The following is a 10,087-nucleotide window of genomic DNA, read 5'->3' as shown; positions in this document are numbered from 1 at the left end:
CCCCACCATGTCAAACTCATCCCACCTTAGATACCCATTAGAATAAGAAATACAAAGATGCTACTTGTGAATACATAGCAAGATGGTGGTATGATGTAGATATCCCCTTCAATGCTTCCTTCTCTCCTTATTACCAACCTATGTGGGATTTTGTTATTGCTGCAAGAAAGGCTTCAAAGGCCCTGGTTTGCATGACTTGAGAGGATTTATTTTGCAAAAGATATTTATCCATAGAGGAACACTTGAAGGATTTTAGAGCTTCATTTGGCCAAGTTGTACCATATGTCAGATGGATGGATTGATGGAAATAATCATACAATCATAAATTTGTGGAAATTGGCGAGCCTCTTGTTAAGGTGTTGCAGTTGGTGGATGGGGGAACGTTGGCCATGGGATACATCTATGAGGCTATGGATCAAGGAAAATAGAAATAAGGACAACCTATAAAGATAGAGTAGATGAGTATGGGCCTATCTAGGACATCATTGATGACAAATGGAACAATCAGTTCCATCGCCCTATACATACAGCTGAGTATCATTATGGAGTTCACTTAGGGGAAGATCAAACTGCGGAGGTAAAAGATGGATTACACACATGTTTGGAGCACATGGTCCCTAATGAGACAAAATAGCTAGAAGTACATCGATGGATCAATACTCTCACTACAACGAGTTGGGTACGTTTGGAAAGAAACCTAAAAAGGATTACAAAAGATGTGGACCAACTATGTAAGAAATTCTAATGTATTTTTAAGATCAGTTGTTTAAAATTTATATACTTGAATTTTTAGCCACATTTACAATATAATTTGTTGAACTAAATTTGTATTTGCAACACATTGGTGGGATTCAGTTGGTAGCTAGTGTCATGAATTACAAAAGTTTGCAATTCAAGTCCTAAGCTAAACTTGTGATGCTTCTAGGTGTACGCACAATTGGATTGTCTTTGATTGGCTTCACACAAAAAACAGAAACCATTTGGAACAAAATTGCATAAATGATCTCATATTCATGCAATAAAACCTTCAAATAAGACAACCAATTGCTAAAAAAATGTAATATACAAATGCCATTATGTTGTATGATATTGATCTAACCTAAGAATGGGTCTGTTGTGTGTTTTTTTGGACTTTTGAGGTCACATAGAGAGGAAAAGCCTCATTGATTATGTATTTTTCTTGTTGATATGTATTGAAATTGGTACCACTTTGATATATTCACCCTGACATGGTATATACATGAGTAGACTTTGCATTTTTTTGTCTCTAATGGTTTGAAATCTTTGAAAAATAAATTTTCATTAAAATTTACATTTTTTAAACCAAATCATTGAAATCAAATCAGTCTAGTAAATCTAGGTCCAAGTCCAAGTCCAAATTGACAATTAACCAATTCCAAAGCTAATTTTGAGTTTTAAAACATTGATGCACAGACAAAGAATATGAATACCCTTTGAGCAATGAAACCAAAGATAACACATTGCAGTCTCAATCAATAAAATATTCCAACTGCGAGGTTATGGGTTCAATTACATGGAGTTGGATAAATTTATAAAAGAATATAGGTCTAATTGCCATCAAAGGATGTACTGAATAATGTCAAAATTCAAATGCATGCATCAATATCCTTCAAAATTTTGGGCTATAGTAAATTTAATTTTATAAGCCTCTTGGAAAAATAACAATACAATCCATGCATCTCATTTAACTAGCAATAAGATGTTCTATATACGATTATCTGCACTAAAACATAAACAAGAAATATTACATCCTGTCTCAAACAATATCCTAGGTTGTTGATACTTTAACATGTGTTTTGTATTCTTTAGACAATTTTATAAGGAAAATCAAAATTCATAGCAAAATGAAATTTAATAAATATTTAAAGAAATGACCTCACAATATAAATATCCATAAGAAAACACAACAAAAAAGGAATAAAACGGGGTAATTTTACATTGGCCTATCTAATCGGCAAAAGCCTATAGATGGCACCATGAAGCTCTATGAAAGCAGTTCCTCCCTCCTACAACAATTGCAACCTGAGAAAGAATAATTACTAACAAAGATAGATTCCCTCCTCCACTATAGATTTGTTTGTAGAATCTAGAGAAAATGAAAAAATTCTATAAATGTTAAAAATTAAAATACCTCTACACCAAGGCGATTAACTGCTACAATTTCTCTGGCTATTGATGATGTCACCTGTGTAAAAAAGATGAAATTCCAACTGTGAACCAATCTCCATGAATACCAAGCCCCTTAATATTTAGGCAGTGAAGTGGGTAATATTATGGTAATATTATTCACAGATACAGTTGTACAACAATAGTATCTACATTCCATTCAACCATCTAGGAAGTGATTTTAAGAAGCAACCATGAAATATTGATATACCTTTGGGTCGACATTTTGTGCATTCCCTACTAAAGAAGTCCCACTTATTTTCAAAAGCACTCTATGCCATCTTGGGGTTTGTTGCAACTAAAGGAATGATTACTAACAAAGATAGATTCCCTCCTCCAGGATCCACAACATATTTTTCTGTAGAATCTGGAGAAAATGAAAAATCTTTGTAAATGTTAAAAATTAAAATGCCTCTACACCAAGGCAATTAACCTGCTGCAATTTATTTGGCTATTGATGATGTCACATGTGCAAATTACTGATAAAGACTAGACTAAAAAGGTGGGGTAACACGCCAGATTCCAAGATACTTTGTTAACAAATTTGAGAAGGATAAGACATGGATAATTATCCCAAGTCAAGTTTAAAGGGGAGAACACTAGTTAATCTTGATTTGTTAAATGAATCATTATGTTAATGTCAACATTGGTGGATTTCATGCCATGGTTTTCTGCCCATGGGTTTTGATGTAGTGAAGCCTTTAAAGAGGGGAATGTTAGGTTAACCTTAAATTGGTAAATGAGTGATTGTGTTAAGGTCAACAGTGGTGGATTTCGAGCCATGGTTTTGGTAGCCTTTGGATTTTGATGTAATTAAGACTTTAAAAGGCTTGGGATACTCCATTGTAATCGGCTTGGAGAATTGGTTGGCCTTTCTCAAGGGTACAATGATAACGTTGGCTGGTTTTCCCTATAAGGGTTTTCCAAGGTAAATTGTGTGTCAATGTGTGCATGATTTATGTGTTTTTGTCGTTGGTTAATCATTTCTCTCGTAAGATTTGCTTATTCCTAAAAACACAAAGACTACCACTCATGGTGAATCAAATCTAAGTTAAAGTCCCCATCCCTTGTCTATAAATACAGTTTTTTGAGTTACATTCATTTTCTAATATCCATAAAGTTTCTATCTCAAATATTTTGAAAAATATTTCAGTTCTGTTCTCCTCTATTTTAAGTAAACCAAATTTCATTCAAAAATTTTGATTTCAATTTTAATTTTTGAATTTTAAAAAATATATAAATGTCTATTTCTGGCTATTAAAAAAACATGTAACCATATAACAATCATCCAAATTAATTGAAACCTGAGTAATCCAATAGTTTTAGAAAATTAAATTTCACTTGAGACAACAGATTTTGTCAACACTTACCAGCTATTCTCCAGCAAGGAACATACTACTTATAAAATGGAAACACAGAAAACAATGAAAAAACATTATCTGGAAACACAGAAAACAATGAAAAAAAACACAGAAAAAATGAAAAAACATTAACTGGAAACACAAAAAACAATGAAAAAACATTAACCTGATAAAGTTAAAGCATACAAACAAGATAGTAATGGTTGAAATAAAAATCAATTGAATTTATGATACCTAAATTACAGCAGGCTCTGAACCTTGTTCTTCTCAATGCTTATGGATTATAAATTCAACTTATTGCATTATCAAATAAACATAATTATATTTAACTATATACAAGTTACTTCATTCTCCTTCCTCAGGCATAAGAAACTATACAACATAATTATATTTAACTATATACAAGTTACTTCATTCTCCTTCCTCAGGCATAAGAAACTATGTAGCCTAATACCTGCTACTAAAAATTGTATCCGCTACAAGATTATTTTCAAGAAAATTATGTTCAAACACCTTCACATGGGCTGAAATACATAGGAAATTTACTTCTACTCTTAACAGAAATGCCCGACAGAGCATAAAAATAGGCACAAATAAGCCTAACAGGTTTTAATGGTAGTTTATCCAACCTACATTATTGTCCAGCAGTGACTCAAAACCCTGTAATTTTGTTCACAACTTTCACCTATCAGTATTTAGGCATGGAAAATTTCCTCAATTGATCAATCAATTAGATATAATACATAATATCATTATTAACCCTCTCGAACAAAACATTGATCTTTAAAGACCAATATTTCCAAAGATGCCATCCTGATTAACCCTTGTCTATGGAAGAAGCTTTCTTGTAAGGTCAATTCTTTAAAGCATGAGACTTTAACTAAGGATTGATGGGGATTTTAATGGCCAACATAAATGTTTCAAACAAAATAGGTATATATGTAAGCCATACCTCTTTCAATCGAGTGGCATTTAGGGTGTTGAAGATCCTTATAAGAGTCCCCTTTGTACTAGCAATCACAACGAGGCTGCCATCAAGAGAGAGTGCAAAGAAGGCGATGCCAGAGTCATGGGAAGTTATGAATTTTGTCCTCTTGAGGCCATAGTGCTCGCCTCTCATATGCCCATGGTGCAAGCATGGGCAGGCCAACACGAAGCTATTGGGAGCATGAGAAACAACACAAAAACCCCTCAGTTTTGCCATTGTTTCAATCTGATGCAACAACTTCAAATTCATGATATTATACACATAAATTTTGTGCTCCAACACCACCAAAATCTGATCCCATCTCAGCTTCACGGCTCAAACCTCAGACCTGAAGGATAATTCTATGATACAGTGGCTCTGATGATCATTCCAGATCATGACCTTATTGGGTGGGTACAGGGGATTCGAATCCCCGCCCATGATGGCGGAAATATTACATAGAAATAAAATCTCCATAACACCAATGCATCGATTGTTGAAGTCCCTTCTAAAGCTTTCTCTGAACAGATCGCAGTTGTAAACCTAGAAAAAGGATAATTCTCCGATACAATGGCTCTAATGATCATTCCATATCATGACCTTATTGGGCGGGTACTGGGGATTCGAATCTCCACCCACGAGGGTGGAAATATTACATCAAAATAAAATCTCCACAACACCAATACTGCCATTGTTGAAGTCCCTTCTAAAGGTTTCTATGAACAGATCGCAGTTGTAAACCTGGAAACCCTACTCTGTGCCACAAGGAAAAACATACGAAGTCATGTTGAATGATACGTAGAGCAATGAGGATTTTTCACTGGCAGTCTCTTCGGGGAAGACGACGAATTTGGATTTGGATTTGGATCAATGGATGGGTTAAGCATAGGTGCAGTACTATTGTTGGCGGTGAAACTACCTGGTGAAATAGTCGTTGGCGTCACCATTAATTAATTGGGAAATCACCTTACATACATCCTTAAAAAGAAAGCAACCCAACCCAAATAAAGCCTTAAAATACATCTTTCACTTTCTTTTATGAAAGGTAATAATTCAATTTTGATTTTTTAAAATTAATATCATTGTATAATTGTGTTTTTTGTGCAAGGTAATCTCAAACATAAAATGTGATAATAATCAAATATGAACATTAGGCATACATTTTGAATGAGTCCTCGAAGGTATTTTAGATTTCAGTGGTCCTTCCCTCAATTTCACTTGCCTCAGGGATTGCAATTTCTTGTAGCTTTTGGCCATCAAAAGAACACTATTCTCATTGTCGTTGTTGGCCTAGATGGAAGGTCACATGGTGAATCTATATTAGCTATGTATGTTACTATTGGGAAGGAATTTTATTAGTATTATTCATATTTAACAAGATTATGATTTTCCATGAAAAAATGAATGTAGAAATATACTAATAAAGGAAATGTTACAAGTTCCTAACTACTTGAGCATTGTTATTTCATGTAAGGAGCTTTTATGGTGTAAAAGAAATATGCTAGATTTATGAAATTAGATGAATCTAGTGAAAAATGATGCTTCTTGATTTGATCTTGTAAGTGGTGGTGAAATGTTGTAAAATAAATATGTGAGATTTTCTAATATCAAATGTATCTAATGCCCCTCCCGCCCCTTAAAAAAAAGGTTCAATTTTCATAACTGTCTAGGGAATTTTCAAAAAATGCCATTAAGTCACTAAAAAAAAATAGAGACTATCTCGACAAGACTGCCGCAAGCCTAAAACACTCCTACAAGTATTTTTTTATAGTAGTGTTTCCATTATTAACCCATTACAAATAAGTAAACCAATACAAATTTGACATCAAATCGACATTGACAAGATTGAAAATAAGGGAATTTCAAATTTAGAACAGTACAAGTTTTAGAGATATATGTTTCACAAAATATTGTCCCCATGACATTCTACAATTTCTGTGAGTCTATCACCACCCATACTTTCCTCCTTTGCAAGTCTTAAACCTCAGTTCTTCATGTCAAGCCTTGAAAATAAGAGAAATCCCTTAAAGTTCTATAAAACATTGGTTCTGCACTTTCTCTTAGCATTACCTGTGGTCCCGCACCCAGAGGTCATGTTCCCTGCGTACCTGACCACTCTGTCTCTATGTAATGGGTGTGGACCCCTGTAAAAGTCAGAAAGGCGTAAGTACATTCTTAAAAACTCACTTTGAGTCATTTCTGGAAGCTTCTAGAAGGAATCTTGAGGTGGCAAGTTCGCTCCTTTAAGGTGCATGCATCCCATACGCTAAGGAACTTTGGTGTGAGGAGCTTATCCCTTTGAAGGAGGACTCTATCCCTTCATAGGTGGACCTGTAACCTCCTTCCTTTACACTATAAAATGAAGCATTGAGCTGGTTACTGGGGAGGTTGAAAGCTTAATATTTTTGAGGTGAAACACTGTTGGAATTTAGTCTTCCTAATTGAGCTTTTGTGAGGAAAGATAACATACCTCTTTGATCTCATTTGGAAGAGTGTGAGGCTTATCAAAGTAGAGGAGATTCCTATTTCAGACCCTGGGAGGAGCTTGTACAACATCAAGGCACCAAAGTTTGTAAAGTTCTTCTATTTTCAAAGTTAATACAATCAAGTTTATTTTTCTCAATAAGCTGTGTTTTATGGTTTATTTTATGGATTCCTTGATCACCATAATGAACATGATTTATGATATTAACTATGCAGGTGTTATTTTATGTGTGCTTGTTTGTGATTGCAGTTTATCAAAAGGAAACTCTTTCAGACGATTGAAGGATGGTTGCCACAAACTAGCGTTGGACTTAAGATAGGGTCTAAAACACCTCTTTAGTTTTTATTAATGAATCACAATATGTTTAGAGAAAGGTAGATTTTCTTGTTCTATTTATTGCTATATATATTTTGATACTAGGGAGGTCAGCCTTGTCCGCAAGAACGATTTATCCGGCCAACAAATTGGCGACTCCACTGGGGAACTGAATTTGGTTTTTGGTTTTCCTTTTTCTTTGACTTGAGAAATTTGTTCTTGTTTCTGGTTTTTGCTTGACGTGTGTGGGATTGGGTGGCTTTTAGGATCTGGATTATTTTTTGATTTTCCGAATTTTACAGGGAACCGCACTTTCTGTTTACAGACAGTGCGGACCTCTCCACACTTTTCCATTAGTACACAGAGCGGTACCACATCTGGTTCTTCTGGAAGCCTGCGGACCCTGTCAAAATTTTTGAAAAACTTAAAATGTTTTCTTCCAGTTAATTTTAGGTTTTATTTATGGCTTTTAGTGTCTACCCAGATCTGCATGTGTTCTGTAAAAATCTCTTGCAAGTAAGTTCCATTGGTATTTTTGTTTTAGATGATTTTCTAGAAGTTTTGCATGCATGGATTGGTTTTCACTTGGGGTTTGTAGTGACTCAGAGATTAGAAGCCTAAGAAACCTTAGAATACCCTGGTCTTTTTTGTCTTCTTGACGAATCTGACTAGTTTTTGAAATCTGCCCTTGGTGAGAAATAGATTTCATTTTCTCTTTGGAAAGCTTTGAACGAACTTACTTATAAGTTTTGAATTTCATTTTTATAAATGAAAACACATTTACATGTTTTTTTTATTGATTTGTTTTTCTGAATGAACTAATCCTTAGTTTATTGAATAACTAAGTAAAACATCCTCAAAAATATTTGAAGCTTTTTACATTAGGTTTTTCAAGTTTTTAGATCTCAAAATTAGTTTTTTAGTTTTGAGTGTTTTCTAGAAATTGTAGAATCTCTTTTGAAAGAAAAATTGTTTTTGTAGTTTTTCAGTGTTGAAAAAGAAAAGGAATTTTTTGTGAGCTTTAATTAGTAGTCTCATCTTGAGTTCTTATTGGAAAAGACAAAAGGATTTTCTTTTCATTTCTATGTTGAAAGAACGATTTGATTCTTAAAAGAATTGCATTCTCAACTCTTTCTTTTAGCTAGAAATTCATTGAAGGAAAAACGAATTATTTATCATTTTAGGTGCATTTTTAGTGTTTTTGGAGTCAAGTCTTCACACCATCAAATTTTCATTTCCATACATATTGACATAAGAAGCAACCCATAAAAGTCACGCTTAAATAAAACTGATCTAGCAATCTTTTTTATTTCTAGGGCTCTTATCACCAATATAGCTTAGGCTAGTATCTTGGAGTAGGGAGTAATTAACTCTCCAAGATAGTTAAAAAAAAACAAGTAGCTATATCTCATGGTAGGAAATAAATCCAATTGTAATTGATATAATCTGGGAAGCTCCTTTTAAAGGAGTCAATCACGAGATCATGTCTGAACCTTTGAGACAATCAAGTCTGTCTCATTGGGAAATATAGAAGATTTGCTCGTATTAAAAATGGTAAACCTTGGATTAACCATTGTCGAGGAGCCTGGGGTCACTTGTTGGTAAATCTCGGATTGATCATGTCGAGGATCCTTCAAGGGGATTGAGCTTTGTTACTCTGCCCTTGCACGTAAATCGTATCGTAGACTATTCCCTCAGTTGTATTTGTTACTATTGGTAACCTTAGTGTCCATAAACTTAAGATTATTTCCTAAGGTGACGGTGAAGGATGGGTCTCACTATACCTGGAGCAGACATCGACTATACTCACTTGGACTCTCTAGGGGGTTCTCTTCACTCGAGATGGTTTTGTGAAGAAACTTGTGCCAGTCTGTTTCATTAAGCAGGTTGTCAGGGTAACTGTTCCAACTGCCCTTTCTGTATTGAATTCTGAGACGTTGAATTTCATCAACAACTAGTGTTTTTGGTACGGAAAGTTACTATTTCTGTGTGTTTTGAACTCTTAGATTTTTTAGGTGTGTGATTCACTTGTTTGTTTCTTTAGAGACATTAGGTGCTTTTATTGAAATTTTCTTTGTTTGCGTGTGATTATTTTCATCCTACACCCAGATATTATTATCCTTGATCAATCATGTCAAGACAGTCATCCATGTTTCCCCGATCACTGGAAACATTTTTATATGGCGGTCCTACTGTTCCTTTGGGGTACCAGTCACTTTTTGGTACTTTTTCAAGAGCAACTCCTCGACCGACTAAACATGAGTTATCACCTGGTAATAATGGAACTAAAATGTTAAATGTAGAATAGATTTTTGTGATGTCTGGTAGTATTCCAAACCCTCAACCTCGAGGTAGTCAGTCACCGCATGGGGGGCAAGGTAGTTAGTTATCACTTGGGGGCAACCTCAAGGTAGTCAGTTATTGCCTCGGGGGCAACCGAAGATAGTCAGTTTCCGCTTGGAGGGCTACCTCAAGGTTTTCAACCTTCAAGACAGTACATACCCCAAGGTCAACCGCATATTCCTCACGATGCTTATCAACCCCAGAATCAGTGCATGCCTCAGGGTTATCAACCTCAAGATTAGTACCCAACTAAAGGTTTCCAACTGCCTTCTGGTCAGTCATTTTTACATGAAGATGGAAATGTACCTCCTAATTATCAGCGCTACGTTCAACGAGGTTATGGTCCTCCATACGTACAACCTTTTATGGGTCCCGGAATGAATATGGTGTGGGATCCATCTCAAACTCAATATAATTTGCAACCTAATG

At 34.9% G+C, this 10,087-nt stretch overlaps 1 pseudogene; it reads right to left on the bottom strand.

Moving 5' to 3' along the window:
- Positions 1 to 1,964: 1,964 nt before the first annotated feature.
- On the bottom strand, positions 1,965 to 5,462 carry LOC149220402 (autophagy-related protein 18c-like; annotated as a pseudogene).
- Between the last annotated feature and the right edge of the window lie 4,625 nt (positions 5,463 to 10,087).

This window comes from Pinus tabuliformis, chromosome Q, assembly GCF_031772625.1.
Source record: "Pinus tabuliformis cultivar Carrire ecotype Pingquan chromosome Q, CPIR1, whole genome shotgun sequence".
Taxonomy (NCBI): Eukaryota; Viridiplantae; Streptophyta; class Pinopsida; order Pinales; family Pinaceae; genus Pinus; species Pinus tabuliformis.
This window is presented reverse-complemented; position numbering and strand designations above follow the sequence as displayed.